Source organism: Vicia villosa, linkage group LG6 (assembly GCF_029867415.1).
Source record: "Vicia villosa cultivar HV-30 ecotype Madison, WI linkage group LG6, Vvil1.0, whole genome shotgun sequence".
NCBI lineage: Eukaryota > Viridiplantae > Streptophyta > Magnoliopsida > Fabales > Fabaceae > Vicia > Vicia villosa.
Genome location: NC_081185.1, coordinates 82,520,334 through 82,536,343, shown reverse-complemented (window position 1 = coordinate 82,536,343; position 16,010 = coordinate 82,520,334). Strand labels below are relative to the sequence as shown.

Sequence of the window (16,010 nt, the reverse complement as noted above, 5' to 3'; positions counted from 1 at the left end):
GTCCCTGTTCAACCAAACACATCTCATGGAAAAACTATTGAAACAGATGGCTCTTCTGAAGGGGAATTTGTGGATGCTACTCAAATGGAGAACTTCGTCCCAGAAACACAATTGGATGAAAGATACAAGGAGAAGGTTACCAATTTTTTGCACGAGTCTTGGAACAACACGGAGGATTTAGATGATCCAGGGGTGAACCTATTTCAACAAAAGGATTTTCAACTGGTCACAAGCAAGAAGAGAAGGAATAGGAAAGCCAAATCTGCCGACACTACTAGGCATATGCCTAGTCCTATCAACAATTCCTTATGAAGTGCCTTTACTGGAACATCAGAGGTATTGCCAATAGTTCATCTAGGATGGCCCTAAGAAGGTTGATTCAAAATAACTCTCCTGAGCTTGTCTTCATTGCTGAGCCTTGGATGGATTATGCAAACTTCCCTCAAAGATGGTTGCACGGGTTTGATATAAAGCCCTTTGATTTTAATAAGAGAGATGGCTTATTACCTAGTTTATGGTGTTTCTGTAAGTCTTCCCTCAACCCTGATATTATTTCAATTGATGAACAACATGTTTCCTTCACTATTAAAGTTGATAATAAAGTTTTTGGTTTTGTCATACCCCAATTTTTGACCCTAAGATCCCGCATCTCAGACTCTGCTTAAATCACATCAAGATCATGTGCGAGGTTCTCTTGCGCTTTTCTCATTTTGAGCTCACCTACAGAGGAATCATGAGACACCTCTTTTCTCGTATTTTTATTTATTTATAGTCTTTATATTTTCACTAACCATTAATCAAAATTCAAAAAAATAGTTTTTATTTTTGTTTCTTTATCAGATAGGGTATGAGGATCAAGAAGTTCAGGTGATTTTTCTCATCAGGGTTCAGAGGTTTGAATCAAGACTTTATTATTGTGGTGATGATTGTCAAGTGGTTAAGAATCAATTCAAGAGTGTTCAAGTTCAGTCAAATGATATTGAATTTTTGAGCATTTATTTTGTTCAAGAATTTAATTCGAGATGAAGAAATCATGCAAATTGAATTATTTGGAGTTCAAAACCAAGTTCTTAAGGATTAGTGCAAGTTCTCATTTCATACAAAAATCCAATTCATGATTTGATTCCAAAGTTTCCATTCAAGTAAGAGTTTCAATTTTATGATCATTCAACATACAAATTTCGAAGCTTCAAATCCAAGAAAGTCCATTCAAGTTCATAACTCATTCCAAATTACAAGGTGGACGGATTCTCAAAGTTACATCATTATGTTTACCCAAGAAAAAATTCAAAATATTCCAAGTCCACACCATTTTCTTCAATATTTCTCCATGTCCATGCTTATGTCTTCCTTTGAATCTTCCAAGCTCCATAATCTTCAAGATTTCATCCATGTTTTTCTTTCAAAATTTATCAATTCATAAAGGAAAAGAAACAAAGGTGGAGTTAGCAATTTCCCAAATACAAATAAATCAATCCACAAAAAGTTTGACAAAGATTCAAAGCCCAAGAACATGTTCAAACAATATCTCAAGAATATAAAACAAAAGCTGAAAATTGGAAATAAAGGGAGATTTTCGGATTGGGCTTGATAGCAAGAATTACACTTCATCAAAAATCATTTCCAATTCAAACTCACAACAATTTGAGCCCATTAGTTCATCCACAGAAAAACTCTAATCTGAGCACTATATAAACATTCATTGAGACTGACACAAGGACCTTTTTTCAGACCTTTTCAGACTGACAAATTCAGAAAACTCAGAGCATAGAAAAAAGTTTCTGAAATCCAAACTCACCTGAACCTTCCCTCGCCGGAAATCCTCACTGGACCACCACTGGAAATCGCCACCTCCGCGCCGGAAAATTAAACCACCGCCGTTCTCTCATTTCTTTGCACCAAAAGGTTGAGAATCAGTCTCTGATAACGATTCCATCCATTGATTGCTATTCCCTGTGATATTTACTTGTGTTTAGAACGAAAATCACAAGCACTTTCTCTTTAGATCTGTGCTTGTGAATTTATTTTCTGATAAAACTAATTTGATATTTGAAAAGAGGAGAAGAAACCGAACCCAAATATGTAAAAAAAATTGCATTCGGGAATTTTTCACCTCCGGCCACCGCGTCGGAGAAGCTCTGGCAGCTATGATCTCCATGTGAGCCGCCGTGAGTTCCTCTTTGCTGCCATGTTCCTTTTCTTTAACCTCTTACTATTTTGTGTTAAAAAAAAAGAGAAATAAAGTGATGGTTATGAAATAGAAAGAGAACCGTGAGTTCTCTAAGAGAGAAAATTATGAGATCTCCTTTATGATTTTATTTCCTTTTAATATCTTTACTATCTTTTTTTATTTGATCATTTTGTTTTCTTTTTTGAAAAAAAGGTGGATTGATAATTAATGTGAGAGATAAGAGGAATCTTTTGTATGATTTCAAAAAACCTGACACTTCTATGCACCATTTATTTTGACTTTATGGCTTTTGGTTTTTCTTTATGAAAAGATAGTAGTACCGTTAGGTACTTTGAAGAAGTGTTTAAATTTTGATTTCTTTCTCTTTTCTTCATGATTTGCGCCGGTTGCTGTGTGGGTGACAAGTGGCCATCGGAGCCACTTGTCCGGACCTGAGGAGATGATTAAAAAATGATCCTCTATTTTCTTTACTACATATTTTATTATGCACTTTAGTTCTGGATCTTAGATCCTACATAAAATTAGTCAATTGACTAAATCTGATGGCTGGAATTTATTCTGCTTTATTTTATATTACTATTTGCATTTTAATTAGTTTCTAACTTTAGAAATTTATATTAATTTTGTTTTTATTCCAAAAATTATGAAAAGAAATCACAAAAATATGTCTTATTATTTTATACCTTGTGTTTTCTTTTGATATATTAGTTTACTATTTTAATTTTACTCTTCTTCTTCATCTATCCTTTTATTTTTTTGTCCCGAATCGATAAAAGATTAAAAATGAGAGGAAGTCATATGTGGTTGATTTGAATCCGAATTCATCCTTCCTCCATTATTAATCCTTATTTACTAACTTTGATAACATACTTGACAAGTTTCAAGATGGTTATCTTTAACAACTAACGACTAATTTTAATTTCCGCATTTAATTATATTGTCCTTTACATTTATTGCTCTTATATTTATCATATCATCATATTTACTTTCTGCTATTTTTATTTTGTCCATTTGGACGTCATATTTATTCTCCGCTATTTTTCTTTTGTCCACTTGGACTGTACTTTACTTTTATGCTAAAACATTAATAAACAAGATGAAACCTAAAAAACACTTAAGGACCAATGGACTGTGTATCATTATTTGACTGTTATCTTGCTTGTTATTTTGTCTGGTTGGATTGCTGTTGTGATGTGTGTAGGTATCTCCTCGAAAAGTCTTTGAAGGTTAATTCCAAAGCACTAAGATAAGGATTTCGCCCATTTGCAACCGTTACTCTGTCCGATTTCTGTCAGAAACTTATGTGATTCTTCGAAGATTTGCAAGTTCATTTTGGTCCCTAAGTGGTAATTTTGGTTTTGTGTGGGTAGTCCAAAGGATGGGAATTATTCCTTGACTCAATGTGTCAAGTGTCGACTTCTTATTTTGGTCAGATCGTTTTCCCTAAACTTTTATTTTCCCGCACTAGGATAGCCTCTTCATCTCCTCCCACTTCTTAAATTTTCAAAGTCTCCTCTCTTTTTCTAAAAAACTTCTTATGTTTGAAATCCCTTTTAAAATCTTCTTTAAAACTATATTTAGCCCTTGTTGGCATTTTCTTTTCAAAAGTAAGCACGATTAATCATTGTCATTAGTTGCGATGCCCCACGATCTTAATATTGATTGACACGATGAAATATTTTCCACGTGAGAGAGCTAGTGGCATACTTGTCGATTTTATCCAAGTTGGCGCCCTTCTCTCATTAGTGACGCAAAGAACTCGTTCGTTCTCATGTTTAAGATCAATGGCTGAGTATTCGCCCCGACGATGGTAAATGTGTTTATACCTCTTTCAAACGTTTTTTTTAAAAGCGGAACTACATTAGCTCTGACTTCTCCATTGCACCGAGGAGGTATGTAGGCACAAGGCTTAACGCTTTGCCGAGCTTATTTTAAAAATAAAACAAACCCTTTTTTTAGCACACACGACACAGATTTTCAAAAAGGTTCCTGTGGAGTACCACAGATATGAGGGGTGCTTAAAACCTTCCCCTTGTATAATCAACACCCGTACCTAAGATCTCTTTTGTTTTAAAAACAAACTTTGGGTTTTTTCGTTCTTTTCCCATTTCCTTTGGAAACAATAAAGCGCGGTGGCGACTTTCACTGAAATATTGAGTCGAGTCAATATTATGGCTCTGATCTCAGATTTTCCCCGCTACAGGTTTCTCTACCATTTATGCTTCCACTTGTTACACTAATAGGAGAAATTTGTGGCATAATCTTTCTAGTATCCTCTCTACTAACAACAATCCTTGGTCAATCATTGGGGATTTTAATGCTATAATAAGTGTTGAAGAATACAAGGGCTTTAACACTCCTACTAGCATCCCTATGAATGATTTTTTTCATTGGTCTGATTCTAACCATTTGGTTCACTTACCTACTATAGGAAATTTCTTTACTTGGACTAATGGTAGAAAAGGTAGGCACTTTATTGAAAAGAGATTGGATAGGGTTATTTGTAACCTTGATTTGATTGACTCTTGCAGCATTGTGGTTTGTCATACTCTTACCAAAATCAAATCTGATCATTATCCCCTCTTGTTTTCTTGTGTTTTAGACAAAATGAGTGTCAAATCCCAATTCAAATTTCTTAAAATGTGGACTCTCCATGATGACTGTGACAGAATTATAAAGGAATCATGGAACACCAAGATTTATGGTTGTCCCATGTACATCCTTGATAAGAAGTTGAGAATTCTAAAAAGCAAGCTAAAAGATTGGAATAAGATCATATTTGGATATGTTAAAACTAAAGTGGCTGAGGCTGAAAAAGCTCTTAAGGATGTCCAACATAGAATTAACTCTACTGGCTACTCTGATTGCCTACAATTAGAAGAGGTCAAGGGCCAACATGAGTTGGAAAAGGCCCTTATTATAGAAGAATAATTCTGGAAAGAAAAGGCTAACATTAAATGGCATTCTCAGGGAGATAGAAACACTAAATGTTTTGACACATATGCTAAGATTAGAAGGAAGAATAGCCTTGTCTCTTCCATGAACATTAATGATGTGGTTATTACTGACCAGCACATTATTGAAAATCATCTTACCAATCATTTTTCTAATCTGTTCAATCAAGATGTCTCTTTATAGGATACTGGTTTGATTTAGAGGGTCATATTCCAAAGCTGGTGAATAACAACACCAATGCTATGCTGACTGTTATTCCTAGTGTTGAGGAGATTACTAGTGCTTTTATGAATCTTAAGACTGATTCAGCCCCCGACCCTAATGGATTTGGTGCTAGTTTTTTCCAAAAATATTGGAACATTATCAAAGATGATGTTATTATGGTTGTGAATCAATTTTTTCTACAGGATTGGATCATGCCCAATTACAACTCTAACACTATTGTCCTTATTCCTAAGACCAGTGAGCCTAATACTCTTAATCATTACAGACCCATTGCCCTTGCTAACTTTAAATTCAAAATAATTTCCAAGATTATTGCTGACAGGTTGGCTTCCATTCTGCTTGCTATGATCTCTAATAAGCAGAAGGGTTTTATATTAGGTAGAAACATCAAAGATGGTATCTGCCTCACCTCTGAGGCCATAAACATCCTCAATAATAAGTGCTATAGTGGCAATGTAGCTTTGGAGATTTATATATTTAAGGATTTTGATACTCTAGGTTGGAATTTTATCCTTAAAACTTTGGACTATTTTGGTTTCTGTAGCAAATTTTGTAACTGGATCTCTTCTCTTTTAGAGTCTGCTAAGCTTTCTATTGGAATAAATGGCAAGCAGGCAGGTTTTTTCAATTGTTCCAATGGAGTGAGACAAGGGGGTCCTCTGTCTCCTCTTCTGTTCTGTATTGTTGAAGAGGTCCTAAGTAGAGGAATTACCAAGCTTGTAGAATCCAATCAATTAATTCTCATCAAAGCTTCTAGAAACACCTTTGTGCCTTCTCATACCCTATATGCTGATGACATCATGATCTTCTGTAAGGGGGATAAAAAATCAATCAATTCCATTGCTAATCTTCTTAATGAGTATGCTATTTGCTCTGGCCAAAATTGTAACAAGTCTAAATATATTATGTATGCAGGTGGAATGTTAATGGAAAGGCACAAAGCTTTGACAGATTTAATAGGATTCACTATGGCTGTTCCCCCTTTTGTTTACTGAGGTGCTCTTATATTTGTTGGAAGACCTAAATCTTGCTATTTCCTTTTTATTGTAGATAACATCAAAATTAGGCTGGCTCATTGGAAAGCTTGTTTATTGTCTATGGCTGGAAGACTGTTGTTGATCAAATCAGTCATTCAAAGTATGATGCTGCACTGCATTACTGTGTACAACTGGCCAACATCTATCACTAAACAAATCAACACTTGGATGAGGAACTTTCTTTGGAGTGGCAACATGGATCAAAGGAAGATGGTAACTGTTGCATGGAAAAAATGTTGTAGAAGTCTGAAGGAAGGAGGGCTTGGCATTAAGTCTCTTAATGTTTTCAACTCTGCCACCAATCTTCACTTATGCTGGAACTTCATCAAAGGAACTCATGATTGGTCTATTCTTCTTGCTTCCAGGGTCAAAGGAAATGGCACACTCATTTCTTACCACATCAAGTCTTCTATTTGGACTAGCATTAAGGAGTATTACAATCATGTTCTTGATAACTCAAAGTGGCTCATAGGAGATGGTTCTAGAATCAACTTTTGGTTGGATAATTAGTTAGATGAACCTTTGGCTAACAAGTTCAAAATTCCAACTGGTTTTCACAAAAGCATCAAGGTTAGGGTCAAGGATTGGTTGGTTGATAAAGTCTGGTGCATCCCTGCTAGTGTTCATGCTGCTTTCCCAGCTATCTTACCTATGCTCTCTGACATTAAAATCCCAGCCTTAGAGATTGAGGACTGCATTATTTGGACAACTTCCAGCAATGGTGAGCTCAGTTTGAAACTGGCTTATGAGCAAATTCAAAAGCCTAATCTGAATGTCTCTTGGGCCAACTGCATTTGGAGTAAACATGTTCCTCGTTCTCACTCTTTGTTGATATGGAAAATTGCTCATAACAAGCTATCTGCGGATGATAACCTTGCTGTCAGGGGATTTGCTGGTCCTTCTATATGTTCCCTTTGCTGTAAAACTATGGAAACTACTCAAAATCTTTTTTTTAAGTGCAACTTTGCTAGGCCAATTTGGAGCTAGTTGTTGGATAAAATCCAATTCAAGGGTATTGTTCATAACATCATGGAATGCTTTATGTTGTTACAGACTAATAGATCTCCTCAAGCTATGGTGGTTATTCTATCCATGGTTTGCAACTTATTTCACCAGGTTTGAAACATAAGAAATATGGAGAGATTTGATGGAAAGCATAGGCACTGGAAAGCTTGCATTTCTAAGATTATGGCTTGAGCTAAGTTGGTTGGTGTTAGCTAGAGATTTCGAATACTATGTATATTCTTCGAAGATATAAGTTTCGGAGGAATAATGGCTTTGAATGGCTATTTTTGAGATTGTTATATATCATGAAGGTTCCTAAATTGAAGCTGAATTGGAATAGGTGACCTTCGAAACCTTAAGTAGTCTTCGAAGCATAAAATTCGTTGAGACTTAAGGTATTTTGATATATTCTCATGAGGGACACGTTGTCACGAGTCGAAGAAGGTTCGAGCGGGAAGATTTGAAATTCAAAAAGTTCCGTTTGAATCAAGGAGGACATGTGGAGCCCCAGGAATTCGAAGCGCATGCAAGTGGACAACGTGGCATTTCGTTAGTATATGACCGTTAAGGTGGAATTAGTATAAATAAGGGTCTTAGTGGTAGGATCCAGGGGTGTTCATTTTGTACAAATCACTCACAAATCACTCAAGTATCAAGCGTTAGATAAAGAGTTTTCGCTGAGAAATGTACGTGTAACACCATCATCTTATATATATTTATCTTTCTGTTACAAGAACGAAATATTTTTACTTTCCTTTACTTTCTCGTCGGATCTTTTCATATTTGCAGTTTAAATTCCTTTACATTTCCATCGAAGTCATTTACGATTATCGTCTAACCAGTTTCTGTTTCATTGCATTTTCATTTAGTTTTACTTTGTAGTTACTCATAGATTCGCATCATCACGTTATAGAAAACCAAAACCAAGAAAGTATGAACCAAATCATCATAAAAGATAGCTTTTCGACACATGTTCTAGGATCAATCTAGTCGATCCTGCAAGTAACCAGAGTATATTCATAGTTTGGAGGACTAGCGGTTGTTTACCGGAAATTACCGTAAACAGTTGGTGACACAACAGTTTGTACTTCCAATAACTCTATATCCAGGTTCTCGATTTTGAAAGGTGTGAATGTGATTGTTCATCCTAGAAGGTCTCTTTCCACTTTTGAGGTGCTTTGGTCTCCTCCTCCTAAGGGATGGGTTAAGGCTAACATCGATGGTGTGTCTAGAGGTGATCCGATGGTTATGGCTTGTGGAGGTATTTTCAAAAATGATGAGGCTAATCATTTGGGCAGCTTCTGTGACTTTGCAGGGGAGGGTTATGCTATGTTAGCTGAGCTATATGCAGCCATGCTTGCTATGGAAAAAGCTGCTTCTATGGGATGGAAGAAGCTGTGGATTGAAACTGACTGCAAGATGTTCGTTAGAGCTTTCTCCGATTTTGATATTGTTCTGTGGATAATCAGGTCTCGTTGGCTTTGTTGTCATGCTTTCACTCAAAGTATTGAGCTCATGATCTCTCATGTTTATAGGGAAGTCAATTTTTGTGCTGATTACCTTGCGAATATCAGATATTTTAATAGGTCTTATTTTTGGTTTACTTTTGTTCCTTCCATTTTAGTTAAGAATTACCTTTTAGACAAGGAAGGTACCCCTAGACTTAGACTCTATTCTTAAAGGGTCTTGGTTTGATCCCCTGTGTATTTCGCTATCCTTTCTTTTTGATTTATAATATTCTCAGTTTATTAAAAAAAAAAACTCCAAGACACTGATTAGAAGACTAGTTATAGTCTTTTTAATTTTTCAGTAGATTCTTTCAATCGTTCACATTCTTTTGGTAAAACGAATAAAGGATATAGTCACAAGATTGTACCATTCCCTATAGTAATAATGGGAAAGGCTTTTAGGAAAAAGAGAGTTGATTCTCATCTTGTAGACTGTGTTTACAGGTGTTGCACCCCAAAATTTGCCCTCCTAATTTTATATTTTTATTTGGCTTATACATCTCATAATTTCATTCATTAGGTCATCCAATACATCAGGCATTCTTTAATCAATAAACTTGGCATGAGATCAAGGGTCTTGGAAATTAAGGATTCTACTTCACTCAAGCTTGATTCATTTGGTTCTTCTTTGAATATGGGACTATGGAATTAAGGCTCGGATCCATGGGTATTGTAGACTTCTATTCTATTTCAAGGAGCTTGGGTTATGGTTTCATCTTATAATCAACAAAAGTATAACATATTGGGTTATTGGTTCACAATTTATATATGTTTTAGACTTTGTGAGAGTTGGAGTTTTACTTGGTATTTTATGAATCCTAGCAAGATTGGAAGCATTCGGCCGAGACTTTTGAGCAAGTCTATATTATATTTTAGGGTTATCTTATCATATGGACATGCATTCAAGGTTACGAGAATTGATAAAGCTAGAAAATTCAAAAGACAATGGATAGAAAGTCATCATTTGAATTCAAATCAAGCATCAATGCTATATCATTTCATCACCATTTGCAAGAAAAGAAGAAATTCAAATTTTATTACAATTTCAAGGAGAATTCATTACAAAGTTCAAGTACAAGTGAAAAGGTACATTACAATTTCATTCAAAATCAGAATGAAAATTACAAAAAAAATGGGGAGAGCTACAATCAACCTTTAATTGAATGACTCAATTACAAAGGTTCAATCTCATGCTATTATAGCTTTACAAAAGAAACAGTCCCTCATTACATAAAGATTTCACATCAAAGATCTCCATGAGTCCCCTTGAGTTGTTCATCACATCATCATCACACCATTCCTTCTATTGTTCAAACCCTACAAATTAAACCAAAAGGAATAAGATGCTGCATCAATATGTTTTCAAAATAGTGTTGAATCTTCATCCAAGCAGTCTAATTATTCAACTCTAGCCGTTTCTACATACATAAATAACTTTAGACACAAATCAAGAAATCAAACCAGTTTATTACATCATAAAAAAGGAGAGAAAACAATTCGAAGGCATACTCAACACCAGCCCTGCAATAAACCAGCATCCTACCATCACAAGTCGTTCTGGCCTAAGCTCGTTTCAGTTCGAGCTTCATTGAAATCCAACTCCAACACCTACAGGGCAAGCATATAGTTAACATACAGCCATGGTATTATCATGCAAGATCAATGTGTCTATTTCTATAGCCAACACAAAGCCAGTTCAGTTCAGCTTACATTTATAATTGGTTCAGAAAAATAACATTCAAACACTACGTTAAATTATGCAAATGAAAGATGGCAGCAACACTTCTCGTTTATTCAAGTTAAAACAGAGGGAATATATTCAAGATGGCATTGACGAGGGTAAAGTTGAATTTGAAACCAAATACACATTGTCAGTAGCAGAAGTCAAAAGAAGATAGCCATGCATCATATCAAAAGCCTAAGCTACAGCCCACATTATATTTCACGCCATAAGTCCTCCTACAGCAGCCAAAGACATTCAATTCAAAACCATTATCAACCTTTAAGCTACCTACTGTTTCCAAACCAAAACATGAAATAACTCCTCTCACCCTTACCTTTCAAGTTTCAGCTAATAGCAGACTTAACCGCCTATATAACAGAACCAACTAACTTCCCTAGCCTTCTAACCATTTGTAACAAACTTGTAACCTATTTCAAATTAATCAAAACTATTTATAAACCTTATTTTTCCCGTGTTTCTCTTCTTTCACTTGCATGCATTCCCTTAGCATTAAGCTTTAGATTTACAGTACACGCCCTTTAGATAGCAACAAATATAGGTGGATACCATCGAGTACGATGGGCGTGAGGGGTGCTAGTACCTTCCCCTTGCGTAACCGACTCCCGTACCCTATCTCTGGTCAAAAGACCTCGTTCTTATTCATCTTAGGTTTTCTGATATTCCTTTCCCTCTTTTGGATAAATATATTGGTAGCGACTCTGTTCACTTTTCGCGAGCGTGCGACAGCTGGCGACTCTGCTGGGGACGTGATAGACCTATTGCGGGTCCGTACTTAGCGAGTCGATCCTAGCCTTTGTTTGTTTGTTTGTTTATTGGGTGTGCTTATATATTGCTTATGCTTCGCTTCATTTATTTTATGCTTGCATATCATGTCTATTTACTGCTTGCATATCATGTTTATTTTCTCGCCTTCTAGACTATATTATGGGCCCCCGTGGGGGCCACATATTTTTCTGTTTGTCTTTGCAGGTGGGGGGTTTTTGTGAGGTAAAAGGCCCACTACCCAGGCCAGTGACACATAGGATTAGTGTGGATGCCCATGTCAACTCCCGTAGCGTTTGATACGATCGAGCTTGACATTGGGTACCACGACCAGGCGAGGTTCTTTCATGGAACATTGTGTCTGGCACGTTTGTGCCTCAAACACATTGTACCCCATGGGAATCGTTAACCCTGGTGACCATTAGGAACCACATGTCCGTGTCTAGACTACATACCCGTGAGATTGAGATGGGACAGGAAACTTGACCTTCATTATACCCGAATTTCTGCTATTTAATAAAAGGCGTCGAACCTTTGATCTTGGGACATTTGACTTGTACAGAAGTTCTACATCAGTTATATATCAGAATCAACGTCGAACCTCTAAATCTGGAGGATTCGACCCTATTTGACTTATGCACAAGCTATTTATCCAAAAAGCAACGTCGGACCTCTGAATCTGGAGGATTCGACCATATTTTATTGACCATGAGAAGCTGTTATCCAAGAGGCCTTGATCCTTGATCCGGATTTATGATACATTTGCATCTTCATTAACATTTTTGCATTCATGCATGTGCATCCATGGTTACCAAGACTCTTACCACCCTTCCTCTCCATCAGATCAGTCAAGACGATTCCTCCACACCGATATCTGACAAGAGCTCATAGAAGAAGAATCTTGGAGAACTATGAACAAGATCAAGCTGCTATTCGAGAGGAGATGGACCAAATGAAAGGCAAGGTTGATGCTATTTTGGAATCCCTCCAAGCTTTGAGAAATGAAAGAATTCATGTTGCACAAGAGATTCCTGTTGGTGCTAATCAAGCTGCTGCTAGTCAACCTGATGTCATTCCACCTTCTACTAATCCACCTGAGTTCCAACCAAGGACTAATGCTACTCTTGGGATGCCATTTAGCTTCATGACTGCTGATACTCTTGGAGCTTCAAACCAAGGAGGACCCATGCCCGTAACTTCTGGAGTGCCAACTATGACTGGGCCTGTTTTCCCATTTCCTGCTCCACCTCCTCATACAGAGATTCCCTATCCTTCTTTCTGTGGTCCTCAATTTGCAAATCCAGAAATGCATCCGATACCAACTACTGAAAGAGCTCAACCCGTTGAGAGATCTGCTGATAAGTACCAAATCCTTGAGGAAAAGATTCGAGCTATTGAAGGTTTTAGTGCCTATGGAATGGACACTGAAGAGATGTGCTTAGTTCCTAATCTGGTTATTCCTCCCAAGTTCAAGACTCCGGACTTTCAGAAGTACAAGGGTTTGAGTTGTCCAAAGAGCCATATCATCATGTATTGTCGTAAGATGGCTTCTCACATTCATAATGACTCGTTGCTCATCCATTGCTTTCAAGATAGTTTGTCTGGGGCATCTTTGAACTGGTATATGAATTTGGAGCGTAATAGGATCCGATCTTGGAAGGATTTGTATGATGCCTTTCTCAAGCAATATCAATACAACATTGACATGGCACCGACTAGGTTGCAACTACAGAATCATGTACAAAGGACTAATGAGACATTCAAAGAATATGCCCAAAGGTGGAGAGAAATGGATGCTCAAGTTAATCCACCACTTTCTGAATCCGAATTGGTTGATATGTTCATGAACACTCTTCAGGGGCATTACTATGAAAGAATGGTGGGTAGTGTTTCTTCTGGATTCTCCGATCTAGTCAAGATTGGTGAAAGAATTGAGAATGGCTTGAAAATTGGTAAGATCCAGAATCCCGCCAATGATGCTGCTGCTAATCAATATGGGTACAAGAAGCCTCAGGGTAATTTCATCAAGAAAAAAGAAGGAGAAACTAGTGCTGCTTCTACTCAGAACCAATCTCCTTGTTATCAAGTGACCACCACCGCTCCTCAAGCTTATGTGGCACCTGTTGGTCAACAACCTTGGGTTCCTTATCAACAATATGTTCAACAACAACAACAACAAGGTTATCAACAAAGACAAGGTCAACAGAGGCAGAATAGGCAAAAAAGGGTGTATGATCGTGTACCAATGTCTTATAGACAACTTCTTGCTCGCTTGCTCGACCTCAAACTGGTTCAATTAGTGGAAGCTAGGCCTCCTCCTGATCCCCTTCCTCCAAATTACAAGATTAATGCCAAGTGTGAATTCCACTCTGGAGGATCTGGTCACACTACTGAAGAATGCAGAGTTCTAAAAGACAAAGTTCAGGATTTGCTTGACGCAAAAGAGATTGAGTTTGCACCTGCGACACCTAATGTGATTAATAATCCCATGCCACCTCACAATGGAGCTTCCACCAGTGGACCATGAAGACTTTATGTTTGTCAGAGAACATTTCATTTGCATTAGAATAAGGCCAAGCTTGCCATTGTATAGATTTCTTTAGTATTTTCAATTGTATTACTTTTGTTGTTATCAAGTACTTCTCATTGTAAGAAACTCATTCTGTTTGAATAAATAAAAATAATGCAATATACATGTATTTCTCAAATCATTTCATCTTTGTCGTTATGTTCATTGATATTCAACTCATTTGTCTTAAGCAACTAAAAAAGGAGAATGATGAAAATCAAAAAACACATGAATCGCTGACTGTATGCTTTTGGAACAAAGATCCTGCTGACGATGTACAGGCATTATTTCAATTCCCAAACACTGGAGTTATAAGGGAGTGAAACCCTCGTCAACCCCTTTGAGCCTAAGGAGTAGTAGTTTCTTTTCAAAAAATACAAAACCCTCAATCTTAACCAGGGGCAGGGTAGTCTTCAATTAGTGCGACCGAGCGCTCAACTTTCAGGTATTCCATCAGAGGATCAATCATATCTCAGATCTCACAACAAAAAAAGAAGAGCACAATCCACAATGGATGTCTCCCATTCACTAAGAAGAAGGCAGTCACAACCTTTTCATCAAGTCAATCACCAAAGTCATACAACTTGTTCCTGAACGAGACAAAAAAAATGAAAGAAAATTATGAATAAAAAAAAGAAACAATAGCCCGCTAAGTCAAAAAAAAAAGGAAAAGCTTGAAAGCAAGTGACTTAGGAAAAAATTAGGGCATATCCCGCTGGACAACGAAAACCAAAATCAAAAGAACTTTTTGTCCAGGCAAAAATTAGGGAAAGCAAAAGACAAAGCAAAAGAAAAATCCTCCAAGGGACAAGTCGCTATGACCATCAACAAAATCACCAAAGGGTGACTGCCACCTCCATCAAAGCCATAAAGGATCCTCATCCATCACAATCCTTCCTGAAAGGTGAATACTCGTGTCGAACTAGCTGAACGTAGGACTGGAGGACATCACGGAGAAGGGGTGGGTTAAGTAGAACTTGAGCCTTTATCCTTTGTTTCTCAAACCATGAACCCGGCCACGTTACAACCCTCAAAAGTCCTAATTGAAGCAGGGTTCGTTCTGAAAGCATACAAATTGTAAAATCATGTAAAAACTGACTCCTAATGTTGCTTGTCATTTGTGTTAGTATCAGTACAACATTTTGACAAATAAAACTTTTTCTTTTGAGATTAACATGTGCATTGCATTCTCATTATCTTTTTCAAAATAGATTTGTCTCTAATCTGAAATTAAGTACTTGATACCAAGGAAAGTTCAACATTGAAATTCCATCGAGTAGTCTTACAAAGGCAAAGGTTGGTCATCCGCTGAGCAAATACCTGAAGAATCCATCAGATGGAATAATTCCTCTCAATCTGGGGCATTCATTCCATGATCAACACTGGGGTAGACCATTGCAAATCTCCATGATTCAAGCATTATCAAAGTCCTACATCAAGAGATCATACAAGCTGGGGCAAGCTAGTAACAATTCATTTCTTCATCTTCAATCAAGTGTCAGATATCGAGACAAGTGTCGAGGAGTCAAGCCAAACACCTTCACAAGTTCTATCCTTCAAGCAGTAACCTCTTCACAAGGACATCCTCCATTCACTCCTTGTATCCTGGAAACAATCATTACATTCATAATCATACATACATCATACAATCATCATACATTGGCATATCTCCCTCAATGATCCAATCATCAATAAAGCAGGGGCATCCACCCTACCTTGATTCTCAATCAGAGTTTCAGAACTTCACCTAATCTATCCCTCAAAGCAGAACCCCCATCCAATCAGTACACTGCATATAGAATTCATTGCATTGCATCTCCAGAAGTGCATAGAATAAATCAAACATTGCATGTGAAGCATAAGCCAAATTATTCATCAGATGAGTTCCCTACAAGCATTCAACTAATATTCCACTGGATCACTCAGAGTTACCATTGTGGTGTCACCTCCCATAGTCAATCATGTTCATCTTTCTTCAACCCAGAGTTGATGTTTTTGTGTTCAACCCAGATTT

At 37.0% G+C, this 16,010-nt stretch overlaps 1 long non-coding RNA gene across 1 annotated transcript; it reads right to left on the bottom strand.

Moving 5' to 3' along the window:
* Positions 1–1,131: 1,131 nt before the first annotated feature.
* On the bottom strand, positions 1,132–2,512 carry LOC131611765 (uncharacterized). The gene is made up of 2 exons (XR_009287121.1): positions 1,799–2,512; positions 1,132–1,399 (listed from the first exon to the last, which is right to left on the bottom strand). It is a non-coding gene; the product is annotated as an uncharacterized LOC131611765 (long non-coding RNA).
* Positions 2,513–16,010: the final 13,498 nt, after the last annotated feature.